Source organism: Mauremys reevesii, linkage group 2 (genome assembly GCF_016161935.1).
Source record: "Mauremys reevesii isolate NIE-2019 linkage group 2, ASM1616193v1, whole genome shotgun sequence".
Lineage (NCBI taxonomy): Eukaryota > Metazoa > Chordata > Testudines > Geoemydidae > Mauremys > Mauremys reevesii.
The window spans coordinates 251,819,886-251,835,536 of record NC_052624.1 but is presented as its reverse complement, the minus strand read 5'-3'; the positions used below and the strand labels follow the sequence as shown (position 1 = coordinate 251,835,536).

The following is a 15,651-nucleotide window of genomic DNA, read 5'->3' as shown; positions in this document are numbered from 1 at the left end:
GGTCATTTTGTTTATCTTTTTGAAATAAACAAATAATCTTATATAAAGCAAATTGAAATAGGATTCCAGTTACTGTAGCAACTGCGCTGGGATTGATTTTATATTCCTTTTGTGTCCTAGAATGATGACACAGGAACAAATCAGAGCCTTACCAGAATATATGTACACTCATGAGAAATTTGATCATCATAATAACTTTGTAACCCACCATCTCTCTCTCTCTCTCTCTCTCTCTCTCACACACACACACACACACACACACACAGAGTTAATCTGTGTGATCAATGCAGAAGTGACTTCCAGAGTCCATGATCCATTCAAAGTTAGACCCTGGGAGAGCTCCAGTGGTGCAGAAGGAGAGGTGGTTTCTTGTGTGGCAGGAAACCAGACATATAGGTCATGATGATCCAAAGTACATTGAAGTCAATAGGAATCTTTCCATTGACTTCAGTGGGCTTTGGATCAGGCTCCTAGAACATTAAAGATTCTTATCAACACTTTGAATCAGACCTGGAAATAAGTACAGAAACAGAGCAGTCTTTGCAGCTCCAAGAAATGTCACAGGAAATATTTCTTTTTTCACAAAGCTTATCAGTGTCTACTGCTCCTCCTACCCCATCACACTGCATATGTACAGTAAGCTATTGTTTGGTTTTGTGAGCTACTGCCTTATTTTTAAGTATGAAACTTATACCTAACTGCTTATGCAATGCTGAAGAGTATAACATATATATTTCTCCCTTTTATTTAATAGTTCTACTCTGGGGAACATATTTATTATTTGTATTAGCAAGCACCTAAGAGGCAAGCCCCTAACCACGAGCCAGGACCCCACTCTGTACAAAACAGTGCTTACAGTAGTTTATTTTGTTTTCCCTTCTTGATTTAATACAAAATATTGTTCTTTATTCACACTTACATCTGTAGTGTCATTAAATGAACTGCACCATGCTCTAAAATAGCATCATCCAAAACAGGAGCACAAGCTAAGCTAGAAGTTTCACAGACTAAGTGGGTCAATCCCATGGGCTATTTTTAATGATAGGGTCATGTTACACTGCTGCATTACCAAGAGTAAATATCTTTGGGTGGCAGCCCGCGATTTAGAGTGACTGTCTGATTCTTAGGTCACGATGATCTGGCAAGGAGGAAAACAGATGGTTAATTGTATTAAAACTTCATACATTTCAGAAAGAACTTATGGCTTTAAACATCCTCCACTGTTCATGGCACAAACTATTAACATGACAAAAAAGCTTAATAGTCATCTATAGGCAATAATAAAATGTTTTCTAAATCTTTCGCTCATTTTTGTATGGATGCCAAAACTGCATGCCATACCCCAGCTGTGGCCTTACTAATAAGGACCTCACTGCTTCTGTGTATGGTAGCTGTTTATATATCCCATTTCAGCATTTGTTGTCTTATATGCTCTTGTGCAATATGCTCTCTACTAAGTCCCTGGCTTTGTTTCGGTAATATTGTTTCCTTGCCAACATTCTCCTACTGTAGACATATGCGTTTGTTTGGGGGGTTTTTTTCTCCATGAAACTGCTCTGCATGTATTCAAATTAATGGCCCAGTTCTGCCAAGTTCTGAACATCATTTCCCAATGAATTTATGGGAACTGAGAGTGCTCAGCATCTTGCAGGACCAGGCCCCAAGTCTCCCATTATTTATGCTCATTTCTTTAACTTCTCTAAACCTCACTGTATTTTACATTCATTGAAATAGCATAAAAGCCACAATAATGTTCTCTTTAAAAATTATATTCTACTCTTATTGCATACCACATTTTATTTCCCCCCCATCCTTCTCTTTTACCACCAGGAACTGTTACATTAGAAGAGGTTCTATGTTTTGAAGAGTTTATCACCACATTCTCCATCTGTTGCCTAAATCTTCTGTTTGTGACATCAGTCTTCTGCACTGCATCCAGCTAATAGTTTATATGGAAAAGTCTCTTAACAATTAACCCAAGGGGGCATGGATCAGCATGATCACACTCCACATCAGTAGCCAGGCCGAGGAAGTGAATGATCTTCAGTGATGAATCCTGGTCACATGCCACCCGAGGCATGTTGCGTATATGTTAAGAAGAATTAACCAAAAGGTAGAGTTTACACTGGAACTTACATAAGAGGAAAGTTGTTGCTAGCAGAGGGCCAAGCTGTGATATTTAGCTATTGCCCAGGCTAGGTGGTGAAGAACTGCCCTGCCCCATCAGAGCTCAGGTTGAAACTGTGCTTATGCCAACTTACTCAGTGCTGCTGGTCTGTGCCATGGACCAGTGTGAAGGGGATATGGGGCTCTGGTCCTCCCACCCTTTCCTTGTCCATCCTTATCCTCTTTGGAGGAATGCAGAAGTGTGCTCAGCTGGCTGGTTCCTGCTCATATACTCAGGATCTAACTGATTGCCATATGTGGGGTCAGGAAGGAATTTTCCTAAGGTCAGACTAGCAGTGAGCTTAGGGGTTATTTGCCTTCCTCTACTGCATGGAGTGAAGTTCACTTGCCAGGATTATCTGGGTATATCTCACTTAATCAGTTCACTGCAATTGCAGGGGCTTCAGGCTTTGGTGCAACTTTGTCCTTCCTATTATGTCTCTGTGGCATTTGACAGTCTGGTCTTCTGTGGGCTATAATACTCTGGTTGTAGGGTTTAGTGTGGGGGTGGCCTGTGGTACACAGGAGGTCAGACTAGATGATCGGGTGGTCCCTCTGGCCTTAAACTCTATGACTAGGACTTTCCCCCATGATGTGCCCAAGTGCAAGGGCTACAGTTGTGACTGGTCCTTGTGTGGGCTGTCAAGGGAAGATGGGCTTGCCACTGTAGCATTCTGTGTGATCATGAGTAGCAATGAGTCAGCAGGACCCCAATGCTTTGCACTCCTTTGACAATTAGTGATCTGCTTCTGGTTGGTGCTGCAGTGAGCATATTGGCCAGTTTATCCAATGTTTCTCCCTTCTGACTAAGATAATGTTTGACCTAGATCCTTCATCCACAGTCCAAATGCAATCAAATTATATGTTGTGTGTGGTGTACCCCATTAACATATCACAGGAAACCCTATCCAGGTTTGGTTGATTTTATCTGCAAAGGAGGAAAGAACGCTTTGAAGCAGGCAAGATTTGGGTCTGAGTTTGTGTGTAGACATCTGGGCCTATCAGCTAGTGTACTACACTCAACTGCTCTGCTTGTAATGAACTAGCTGATGCAGTGGTGTTGGTTCTTTTAGCGTCCTGTAGACCTAAAGTATACTGTATGTCTACGGGTGACTGAGATTTCATAGACTATGGCTGGGTGAGTTCTGAGCCATAGGCACTCCGGTCTTCTGCCCTTTATTTATTTCCTGCTGTTTGTCAGAGAACAGCAGTGACCTGAAGGAATAGTATGTGGAGGCTGTGACACAGAGGTCCCTTGGCAAAAAGTCTCCTGCTTTTTGCCAGCAACTTTTATCTCAGACCTGACAAACTCACTACACCAAGCATAGGTCTTGGAGGGTATTTATCCATACAGAGTATCAACAGAAGGCTTCTAATTTGTCAAGATTCATAATCATTGCAAGATGTGCATGTGATGGGATCCCTGGGGTGCAGCTGGGACCATGGGACCACTGTGCCCCTTAACTCTCCAGCCTGGGCTGTCTTTCACAATGCTTTGCTAGTGACAAGCAGTGAAGCCCTCTGGGTGCTGTTATCACTCAGCACAACTGAGCCACTCATGAATCACACACAGAAAGGCACCAGCCAAATGCTCCCAGTCTGGTACATCAGGAATATACTGTCTTGCACTGCTCAAGACAAGCAGTACAGATTAAGTGGTTCACCACTTCATCAATGGAAAGTGGATATACACCAGCCTTTTCACGAGCAGATTACCAGGGAGTTTGCCTGAAGTGTTTGGTAAAGATAGATAAACAGTTAAACAAATTTATTGACTACAAAAAAGATAAAGTGATTATAAGCAAAAAGTCAGAGTTAGTTACCAAAATAAAATATAAGTACACTCTAAACTCTATTAGACTGGGCAACATCTAGATTAAGCAGTTTCTCACCCTACTAGATATTGCAGTCCTTAATATACATGTTTGTCCCTTAAACCTGGGCCAGTCTCCTCTGTTGGAGTCTTCAGTCTTCTCAGAGTCTTTGTTGCTTGCAGCATGGGTGGGGGTAGGAGAAAGGGGCCCCATGCTTGGCCTGTGTTCTGTTTTATACCCTCAGTCTCATGTGCTTGGAGAACACAAGTCCAGGCATGTCTGGTGGGCATTGCCGAGTTCCCAGGCAAGGTTAAGAATTTCCCCTGGTGTGGCCTCATGCAGGTGAGTCATTGAATTATAGCTCCCTTGCTGGATGATGGCTGTTAAGGGTTGTCTGACACCCAGGCGGGTGTCAGTTACTTTCCTTGGCATTGTCTCTGGAGAGCTAGTATCTAGGCTCTTCCAAAACCACAGTATACTTTAGTGACAACCATACAACACATTCTCATAACTTCATATGCATTAATGATATACATAATTAGATATAAAAATTACTTTAAGCAGATCATAACCTTTCCCCTGATACCTCACATGGCCTGCTTTATATACAATATCACAATTATACATAAATGAAGAATATGGGGGTTACATGATGCTCCCCCGAGGTATAGAGTATCACAGTATGTATGAGTAATACTTAAGGAATAATGCATTTATATTGAAAGTACACTTTATGGCTGTGGAGTAGAAATTAGTCACCTGGAGATAATGTGTCTCGGTGATGACCCATTCATGCAAGGGGCACTGCCATCCAGCCCGGTTTGGGCAGTAATGCACTGCAAAGCTCAATTATTTAGCCTTGCACAATACTAAGATTTTTTGAATCAGAAACCATCAAAAGCAACTGCAAATGACTGGAGCCACTATAAAGGTAAAAAAGGAACTTTACAACAAGGCTGGGGTTTGCCCTGTGTGTGAACAGAAACAAAAGGCTGTTTTCAGTACAGAGAGAGAGAGACACTTTGTATCCTTTCAGTGAGGAAACCCATGGTGGCGCAAGGGCGTTTTCATGAACATTTGGATCTTGGTTTCTGAGAAACCAGCCAGTTCTGCAACCTACTGAACTAGGGGGTGGGGCGCTACTTTATTAGTTAGGAAAGGGAACTAGTGATAAGTATAGACTCAGTCATGTTTTGTGATTTTTATTTTGTTTTATAAGCATTTGCCTCTCCCCACCTTTATCTCTAGTTAACTCTTGTTTTATTATAAGTGGCACTGCTAACAAGTGCCATGTGGTTTAAAGGAGCAGTGGTTTAAGGTAAAACATTTGAGGCTCTGGACTGTAAACTCATTGGGGAAGGGATTTTGTTCTTTTGTTCTCTTTAGACTGTTTTACACGTTGTAAAGTGCCATGTCAATTTATGTGAATAGTAGTTCTGGCAAATACATCTCTCATATAGTGGAACATAGCTGCACAAAACTCTAACCAGAGACTGCACTGTTTTTCTAATTAGTTAAGGCCCAACCCAACGAGGTACTGAGAACACTGCAAGATCTGGCCCATAGTTTTGACTTATTGGCTGCAAATGAAAGTCATTATATTAAAAACAAATGACAATCAAGCATTGTCTCCAGGAGATGTTCCAGCTGAGGGCTCGGTGTGATGGGAGAAAAGACAGACATTAAAGACATTATATTAACAACATAAGAACGGTCATATTGGGTCAGACCAGAGGTCCATCTAGCCCAGTATCCTGTCTTTTGACAGTGGACAATGGCAAATACCCCAGAGGGAATGAACAGAACAGGTAATCATCAAGTGATCCATCCCCATCACCTATTCCCAGCTTCTGGCAAACAGAGGCTAGAGACACCATCCCTGCCCATCCCGGTTAACAACCATTGATGGACCTATCCTCCATGAACTTATCTAGTTCTTTTTTGAACCCTGTTATAGTCTGGCCTTCACAACATCCTCTGGCAAGGAGTTCCACAGGTTGACTGTGCGTTGTGTGAAAAAAATACTTCCTTTTGTTGGTTTTAAACCTGCTGCCTATTAATTTCGTTTGGTGCCCCCTAGTTGTGTTATGAGAAGAGTAAATAACACTTCCTATTTACTTTCTCCATACCAGTCATGATTTTATAGACCTCTCATGTCCCACCTTAGTTGCCGCTTCTCAAATTAATGTTGTAAACTGAACACATTACAGGGCATTTTTATCATTTGGCAACACAAAAGCATCAGGAAGCCACATGATGTAAATTTACATTAGTACTTTTGAGCTAATCAGCAGCTTGTGGTATAACAGTTAATGAAGGGCAGCTTGTTGGGATATCTCTGGGGCAGACTGGGAGGAAGATTATAACTCCCCAAATCACAATCTGCCTTCTGGTCTCCTGGCTGCTCCAGGGAGGAAGTAAGCTGTAATAGTCACAATGTATACTCTGATGTTGCACTGATGTAACTGCAATACTGGGAGCATTAGTGAGGAGTGGAGCCTTTAGGAAGGGGAATTTTAAAACAAAAAAGGGGACTTAATTAAAAAGAACCTAAAGACAAAGTTACAAAATGAAAATGTTTATAAGGAGCATGGAGGCTCGGTAAGCACTCTAGACTACAGTAACATGAAGTATTCCGATCACGTAACAAAAATGGAAACAAAGGCAAGAAGAAAATCAGTATGGTTAAACGGCCCAGTACAAAAGTTTTAGTCAAGTGATGAGTGTCCTACAAGAAGTGGAAATTGAGCCCAAGTGATGTCAAAAGAAAAGAACAAACTACAGCAATTAAAATGCAAGATGAAAACTAGGAGGGAGAGTGGGAATTTAAAAAGCAAATGGCCAGAGATAAAAAAAAAAGAAAAGAAATTCTTTATATCAAAAACAGGAAACCTGCAAGAGAGTCAATGGATCTGCAAAACTACCATGGAGTAAAAGGAATACAGAAAGAAGGAAGGAAGGAAATTGCAAAGAAGATAAATGACTGTTCCAATACATCCCATTTCTCACTTCAGTTTCAGTAGCAGGTGAAGAATAAAACTGATTATGTAAATTGCAATGTCACCAAGACCTGATGCATCCAAGAGTTCTGAAGGAATTTCAGAAAGGAGGGGCTGAGCAATAAAAACTGGCCCCTGGAAATGGGCCTGACTTTCCCACGGACTCACTTCTCACATAATTACCTACACCTTTGCAAAGCACACCAGATGTAAAATGCTCCCAGATCAGGACTCTCCATTTACTCATGGCACAACTTTACACTCCTTTGCAAAGATACAAATGACTATGTAACTAGTAAACCAGTGGAGAATCAGGCCCATTGCCTCTTAGTAGTTGAAGTAGCACCTCATAGTCATATCAAAAGCCAATGGGAGGGCCAATTTTATCTCAATCTAAAGCCAGTACAAGATCATTCATGACAAATATAGTTTCACCTTCAAAAGAAGGCCAGAGCCTAGGATGGCCACAAATCCAAAATGCCATTGGTGTGTGATGGGGGATACTCTACTCCCCATAGGTATGGCATCTCCTCCTGGCCTTTCTGGGGATTAACTCACCAGGTCAACACCCCTTCCCATGGCCGCATTCCATCCCTCCACCTCTTTGTCTGCAGTCCCTCTCTCACTCTAGGAACTGTTGCAGCCTCTTGGTAACCTAGCCCTCCCTCCAGGTCACTATCATGGTTTCCACTGGGCCCACCTTCTACTCTGGGTTCTGCCTCACAGACACTCTAAACAACAGCCAAGGTTTGTTCTCTGCACCTTGCTGCTTTTCTGTGAGCTGCATCCATACCACCTAGCCCTCCCCACTCCTCTGGATTTGCCGATCTCTTCCCTCCCTCCTTCCAGGGAGGGACATTAGGCAGTTCATCTCTGCATCCGCCCCCCGCCACACCCCTCCAAACACATCTCTTTTCTCAGGGAGTGACTGCAGCCTTTCCCAGCACCCCTTACAACGACTCCTGCTTCTTTCCTGCAGGACTCTGTACAGGTAGGGGCATAGTCTTTCCAGGTGTCCCCTCCACAGGCATAACACTCCTTGGGCTGGGCCTCTGGCCTCCTAACCCAGCTACCTCCTTTACAATTTCACTCTCTGCAGCTGCTACTAACTTCCTCCCGCAGGAAGTTAAGTAAACGCAGCTACTGTTCAGCCAGCTGTGCCAAATAGTTTTGCAGGTACATCTGGGCCTCCCACTGTGTCTGCTGGTTCTCCAGCACCTGCCTCAGCAGAGCCTGGATCTGTCCATTTGTCATCCCCCCATTCTGTAGGGGCAACAACTCTGTAGTCCAGCCTAGGAGGATATAAGAGCCCTCTGCACAAAAGGCTTCCTAACACTGCAGCTCCATTGTCTCTTTTCATTCTTTCCCTGTTGTGGCCTTTTTCACTCCCCCTGTATCAGAAGTAACTGCCTTATTCAGTTTATTCACAGTCCATCAGTCTCTCAACCACCTTGTATCAGGGGTGACTGTGCGCCCACATTCTCCACCAGTTGGAGACAGGGCTCACTCACCACAGCTGGAACCTCCTCCTGGGGATTAGCTCTGCCAGGTGCTGCACCCTCCCCCCTGGTGGCATCTCTCCTGTCATCTTGCCCTGTGGCCCCCCCTCACTCCAGGAACCACAGACTCCTCTGTGACTTGGCCCTCCAGCCAGGCCACTATGTGGTTTCCTTTCTTGGGGGTTTACCCAGAGTCATTCTGCACAAACAGTCCCAGGCAGTCTTCTCCAGTGCTGCCCTGATGGTGCCACTTCCCTAGTGGCCAGTAGGGGAACCCAGGCCCACCCACTACTCTGGGTTCCAGTCCAGGGATCCTCAACCCAACAGTTCTGGGCTTTACTCTCCCCATCCTCACTGCTCCTTTCCTGGACTACTTCCTACAACTCCTGGTTCCCCTCTCAGTGTACCAGCTCCAAACCCTCTTGCCAGGGAGCAACTGCAGCCCCTTTCTGTTGCCAGCTCCCTGGCTTTTTAGGCCCTGCTGCTTCCTCTTCAGCTGGGTACTGTCAGCAATTAGGTCCCAGCAGTGATGAGCTGCTAGAACGTTAATAACTGGTTCCCTACCGGGTCTTTGGCAGCAGGTCCTTCACTCGCTCCGGGTTTTCGGTGGCGGGTCCTTCAGTGAACGACCTGCTACTGAAATGCTGCCGCTGACCCAGTAGGGAATCTGTTATTAAGTGCCGCCCAGCAAGTACAAGCCCAAGACCACCCCCACCCTAACTGCCCTCCAGAGCCCCACTCCCTACCCGGCTTGCCCTGCTCCCTGTCCTGACTGCCCCAACCCCATCCACCACCACCCTAACAGACCCCCAGAACTCTCATGCCTACCCAACCCCCCACCCTCCATTCCCTGTCCTTGACCCCCCCCCCAGAACCTCTGCCCCCTCCAACCACTCCCTGCCCCTTATCCAACCCCTCCTCCCAGCCCAGCCCCCTTACCATGCTACTCAGGGCAGCGTGTATGGGTGCTGCACGGCCTACTGGGGCTCGCAGCCCCACCCCCTTACCTTGCCGCTCAAAGTGGCAGGAGCTGCAGAGCTGCCCAGGAGCGGTTCAGAGCACGGGTGCCTGGCTCTGCGAGAGGGGGGAAGGCAGGAGAAGGGCCAGGGGAGCCTCCCCAGCCGGGAGCTCAGGCTGGCCAGACAGTACGGTCCCACAGGCTGGCGTTTGCCCACCCCTTTAACAACCAGTTCTAAACCAGCTTCTCAATTTAACAACTGGTTCACATGAACCAGTGCGAACCGGCTCCAGCTCACCACTGGGTCCCAGCGCTCCCTGGCTTCTTGTCCAGTGCAGCTTGGGCAATTAATAGACCTACCTGGCCCCCTTAATCCCTTCCAGTTCTGTGTGGGGTGAACACCTCACAGTGTCCAAGTATATTTGAACCTACAAGCAAATGTCTTAAATTATAGTGTTTTTATCTATGGGTGATGGAGAACATGCAAGTTTAGGGAGCCAAAAGGATTAAATGTTAAAATAGGTTAATTTATTACTTTCCTCTTTCACCTGGGAGTTAAATTTGACTTTACTCACAAGTCAAATGATTGAACTAAGCTTCACACCTATTTCTATTTGACTTTACCCTGCAGGGAAAATAATCCAACCCTGATGCTACTTCATAAATTTGTAGCACCTCAAAATGTATCAGTGCAGGATGACACCACACTCCCATATTGTTGCACAATGTCATCAGGCCTCATACGGCCTGAAATAAATCCAGGACTCTAACTATCCCAAACTCACAGGATTAAAGGCAGATCTATAAAGGATAGGACTGCCCAGTGAATTTGGGGAAGGATAGCTTTCTTGGGCATTTGCCCACTTACAAAAATCCCATCCAATCTAGTGCAACTTGTAGTCTCAACTAAAGAGAGAGAGGTGCCTGCCCAGGACTGTAGTAACCAGGGTATTACTAGCCAGAACTGAGGTGCATTGGCAGAGCTACATCAGGAGAAGCTATTGTACCTGCCTGCACCTTCACATGGTCATACAATTCACCCCATAATTAAAAATGTTTGAGTGAAATTAAAGTGGAATCATATCTACATAGCTCTCCATATAACTGCACTGCAGTAGAAAAAGTCCTACATAACCATAAATCAACCACAAGACATTTTGAGGCAATAGGGGGATAGCTCAGTGGTCTGAGCAGTGGCCTACTAAACCCAGGCTTGTGAGTTCAATCCTTGAGGATGCCACTTAGGGATCTGAGGCAAAACCAGTGGAGTAGACAGGTTTTCAGCATAGGGGGAGCAAAAAAACATAAAAAGGCATTCCCCCTCTGGCCATGCCCCCAGACCAGACCCCCCACACACTCACCTTCCTTCCTGCGCTGCAGCCTGTCCCCAGCTGTGCCTGCACCAGCCGGCAGGTGTGGCTTCCACCCCACGGCTCCTCTGGCCATGTGGCAGGCTGCTTCTGCTGAATCCCACCAGCTATGCTACTGGGCAAAACCAGTACTTGGTCCTACTAGTGAAGGCAGGGGGCTGGACTCAATGAACTTCTGGGTCCCTTCCAGCTCTATGAGGTAAATATATGGAGATAGACCTATATTTTATCCTTAAATGACCTTTCATTAAAAGTACTTTGTACTATATTTATAAACTTCTGATAATGCAGCAAGCTCTCATGTATCAGGGATGGTCTAACAGAGTAACCATGTTAATAGACCAAATCAGAGTCTTTACATGGGCAGAAATCCAGCTGATGTCAGTGAAGTCAAAGAACATATTGCCTGTGTAAGGAAAGCAAAATTTGGCCCAGAGAGCATTTTTTGCACAAGAGTAAGGTGAGGAATACATCTTAAAAATTAATTTGCAATGTTGAATAAGAACAGTCCAGTGAACTCTTACTTTTGCTAATAGCCCTTACATAAGCAATCCCACCGAAAGCAATGGAACTACTCTAATTGGTAAGGGCTAATGTAAGTGTTACAGGATTAAGTCCTATTATAATATAGTCTTGAAATCCATGACTTCCAGCGACCTCCTTGACATTGGGCACACTGCAGCTGACCAGCCACTGCTGGCAGTAGGGGCCCCACAGCAGCCCAACCCCTCCTCCCCCCACGGAGCAGTTGCCACCGCTGGCTGGCGGCGACCCCTGAGCTGCCCAGCCACCGCTGGCAGGGGTTCCCCCTGCAGCAGCTCAGCTGCCACAAGCAGCCAGGACCCCACTGCAGCTCCCAGTCGCCAGCAGCACTGGCAGAGGGACCCCAGAGCTGCTCAGCAGCCGTGGGCCCCCTGCAGCTCCCAGACGCCGGAGCTGCTCAGCAGCTGGGGTCCCTGCAGATCCCCAGCCTCTGCCGCCAGCAGGTCCCCCTTGAAGCTCCCTTGCGGGCAGCGGGGAACACACACACTCCACCTATTGCAGCTCCCAGCCCTTCAGGGTAGTGGGGGGAACCCCTCCAGCTCCAGTCCCACAGGGGGACCCCTCTCAGCCACTGGGGTCCTTGCAGCTCCCTGCCACTGTGGGGGAAGGCAGAGTGCTGGACCCTCCTCCCTCCCCATTTTGCCAGGGATGTTTTTAGTAAAAGTCAGGGACAGGTCACAGCTTCCATGATTTTTTGTTTTTTGCCCATGATCTGTCCCTGGCTTTTACTAAAAATGTCCATGACAAAGTCATAGCCTTAATTATAACCCCAAGCCTCTTTTGCCAGCACCAGACCCAGAAAGCTTGGTCAAACAACTTGCAGGGTCATACGTAGGCTTGGAAGGATTTCGATTTATTTTCAGTAAATGTTATTTAACATGTATTTTATGTACACATTCAAAGCACAAGAAAAATATTTCCATCAATAATAATGGAAATTTACAGATAGGCAGAGTAAAAGAAATGCTGCTTGAGAACTTAGAGTCCCTCCTTTTAATGTGTACAAAACATGTTATACTGCTGCTGTTGGTGGAGCTGAAGCAGGGGTGCCATTTAGGTAGTTTTAACTTTTTGAATTGCAGCATCTACTGCAATTATATATTTTTTCTGATTTCCCCACTCCACAATATCCTGCAACTGTCAACATTTAAGTTGACCAAAAGAAAAAGGGAGGATTGCTTAAAATAAGCATCAATATTATCCAGCAAAATTATTATTTTTTTAATTAAATCAAATTCTACCAAGCCTCGTTAGACAACATGCTTGTTCAGGCTGTCCCCAGTCTCTTCCTGTCTGCCTTCCTCCAGCTTGTTCTGTCTCTCTCACACTTACACAAAACAGTGTCACCAAAGTCCCAGCCCCTGAATTTTAAAACTCTTGGGCTACATGATTCAGCACGTCCACGTGCCTGTTGTTTTGGGTGTTAGGTGCTGAAACAAGGGCACTGAGATTACTATGGAATCTTCACATTTATTCTGAATGGAAGGTGGCAGCTACACCTGACCCCTAGCCAGAACAGTTGCTATTAATGTTACATGAGAAAAATATAAATTGTAATTTTTACTAGTGTAACTTCTTTTTGAGCATCAGTATTTTTTTTTATTATTTTCTGGAGGTTTCTTTAACTAAATCTGTAGAGACATACTATGATGTTTGTTTTATACAAACATATGCCACCTAGTGGTAAAATCATGTCTTTTAGAAGAAACATTTATGTAAGTTCACCTGATATGTGCTAGTACAGTAGGTTTTCAAAGATATGTTTATTTTGCAAAGCAGAATCTGGTATGCATGAGCTCTATTCAGAGCACTCTTGTGCAAGGCCACAAGCTTTTTCACAAGACAAGCTAGAATGATTAATTTCTATTGCAGAGAAGGTAATAGAGATGCTACTATGAGGCATAAGGATACAATCTAGACTAAACTTCTTAATCATACAAAATGCACTAAGGAATTTTCTCTAGAATATAGACTTTAATCTCTCAACTCTGATGTCATCTTTGAGTTTAAACAGTAAGAGGCACAGACATAGGTGCTGAATAGAACTCCAGGGCTCAAGCACTCACGGGCGGGGGGGGGGGAAAGAGGAGGGAAGAGAGAGATAGTGGGTGCTCAGCACCCACCAGACAACTGTCTGGCAGCTCCCGGAGGCACAGGGACAGGCAAATTGTCATGGGGTCACTCACCACACTGGCACCTCCTGCTGGATGTTTTGGGAATTAGCTCTGGTCAGCAACTTAGCACAACATTTAGAATTATATATTTTTTCCTTTGTGAGAGTTTATGAATTCTGTGCTGCTGACTCCTTGGACTTTCTATTCATTTATTTAAGAAGACTTAATCTTACATGAATAAATGTTGTGGAAAAGGAGTGATATGATTGGGAAACTTACAGCGTCCACATGGTGGTGGCAGCTCTCCCATCTGTCTCTACCTGCAGACCCCTACAGTTCCAGTCTCACTGCCTCTGATTCCTGGCACAGCCCTCCGTCCGTGTCACAGTCCAGGTTCCCCCCCTTCTGGGAGACTCCTTCTGCAACAGGCTAGCTGCTCCTCACAGCGGCTTGGCAGTCCATAGCCCAGCTGCTTCTGCCGCGGCAAGTGCCTGTGTGTGGGGGTGGGGACCCAGGCCCACCCACTACTCTGGGTCCCACCCAGGGACTCTGTAAACAGCTTCCTGCTGCCCCTCCTTTCTTTACCAGTCTGTCTCAATCCCCTGGGCCACTTCCCCAGCACCTTTGGCTCCTGCCTCTGGATCCTTCACCCATTTCCCAGGGCCTGCAAGTCCTAGCAGACCTGTTCACAGTGCCCATTCTACAGCCCCCTAGGAAACCCACCCCCTTGCTTAGGCTTCCTGCAGCAGATTGACTTGCTTTGTCCTGCAGCTTCCTTTTATATGGGCTGGCTGGGCCCTGACTGGCTGATCCAGCTGCCGCCCTAATTGGCTGCAGCCACTGTCCTAATTGGCTGTTTCCTAGCAGCTCTCCAGGCTGGGTTTTAACCCTATCAGGGCCAGTGTGGGGCAGATACCCCGTCACACTAATCAATAGAAAAATGGCTATTCTGGAGCTCATAATGTGTAAATCAAACAGAAAACCAGTCAGTTTATCTTACTGCTTGTTTTAATCACTGAAATGTGATTCCCTACTGAACTGTGCACATTTCATCTCTGGGTTACTGGTTCAAATCCATTCCATGTCAATAGTGACTAAAAGTTGATTGCAGTTTTGTGGTGGTTGCCAACAGAAAGGCCAAGGAGTGAGTGGGAATGGGGAGTGAAGTAAACTCTGACCCTAGAGGTGGACCCTCTAGGTCAGGATTAAGCCATATTAACAGAACAGTGAGGAAAAGCTTGTGCTGCTGCTATCCCTGCTGCACCTGTACAGTAGATAAACAAAATCTTCCAGGACATATTTTTCAAATTTGGGTTGCTAAAGATAGGCTCCTAAATCCCAGGTTACATACCTGAATAATAGACTGGATTTTCAAGTGCTTAGCACCCATTGAAGTCAATGGAAGCTGCAGGTGTGGAAGATGGGGTGAGCAATTGCTAGATATCCTAGTAATGCTATACACCCATTACTAGATCAGGGGTTCTCAAATTGGGGGTCGAGACCCCCTCAGAGGGTTGTGAGGTTATTACATGGGGGATCACGAGCTGTCAGCCTCCTCCCCAAACCCTGCATTACATCCAGCATTTATAATGGTGTTAAATATATAAAAAAAAGTGTTTTTAATTTATAAGGGGGGGGGTCGCACTCAGAGGCTTGCTGTGTGAAAGGGGTCACCAGTACAAAAGTTTGAGAGCTACTGTACTAGATGAAGATGGTAAAATTGTTAATGAAACAGAAAAGGCAGAAGTATTCAATAAATGTTTTGAAAAAAGCAGGATGATGTACTTGTATCACATGAGGATAAAGAAGTATTTTCGAGTCCATTAGTTACCAAGATGTTAAACATCATCATCTAGGGATAAACATTTTTAAATCAGCAGGCCTGGGTAATTTGTACTCAAGTCCTAAAAGAGTTGGCTGAGGAGACCTCTGGCTTATTGATGTTAATTTTTAATAAATCTTGGAATACTGGGGAAATTCTGGAAAACAGGAAGAGTGCAAATGTCATGCCAATATTAAAAAAAAGTGAGCAAGATGACCTGGGTAAAAAATAGGGCAGACACCCTGACATCAATCCTATGCAAAATAATGGAAAAGCTGATATGAGCTACACTTCATAAAGAATTAAAGGATGGGGATATAATGTCAGTCAACATGTTTTTATATAAAGTAGGTTTTGTCAAATGTG

At 45.1% G+C, this 15,651-nt stretch overlaps 1 long non-coding RNA gene across 1 annotated transcript; it reads right to left on the bottom strand.

Moving 5' to 3' along the window:
- Window positions 1-1,037: 1,037 nt before the first annotated feature.
- On the bottom strand, window positions 1,038-1,835 carry LOC120396988. The gene is made up of 2 exons (XR_005593604.1): window positions 1,791-1,835; window positions 1,038-1,138 (listed from the first exon to the last, which is right to left on the bottom strand). It is a non-coding gene; the product is annotated as an uncharacterized LOC120396988 (long non-coding RNA).
- Between the last annotated feature and the right edge of the window lie 13,816 nt (window positions 1,836-15,651).